The sequence below is a fragment of the Tupaia chinensis genome, unplaced genomic scaffold (genome assembly GCF_000334495.1).
Source record: "Tupaia chinensis unplaced genomic scaffold, TupChi_1.0 Scaffold146961_1, whole genome shotgun sequence".
Classification (NCBI taxonomy): domain Eukaryota; kingdom Metazoa; phylum Chordata; class Mammalia; order Scandentia; family Tupaiidae; genus Tupaia; species Tupaia belangeri.
Genome location: NW_006206814.1, coordinates 579874 through 580251, shown reverse-complemented (window position 1 = coordinate 580251; position 378 = coordinate 579874).

Genomic DNA, 378 nt, shown 5'->3' with positions numbered 1-378 from the left:
CGTGCGCTTGCCAGACAGACAGAGACATAGAGACAGAAAGCGAGAAATCACCCCCCAGGGGGGATGGTCACGCCGCAATCCCTTCTCCATTCTTCTCTTGGGATCTTGGGCACGCACACACACACGCCCGGTGTGAGATTTAAGTCACCGGGTCCAAGACGCGAACCGCGGTCGACTACGTGGGAGTCCAGTGACATAGCCATTACGCTAACTGCTGGTTCCCAATGTTCTTTTAAAATTTACAAGAAATGTGTTCTTTTTCCTAAGGAGGGTTCCAAATTATATAAGTTTTGAGCTCTAACTTTGTCAGACATTCATAATAATATGACTACTTTAAATAACATTCTCTGGGTTCTCTTTCTTTCTTCTCGTTTTTCT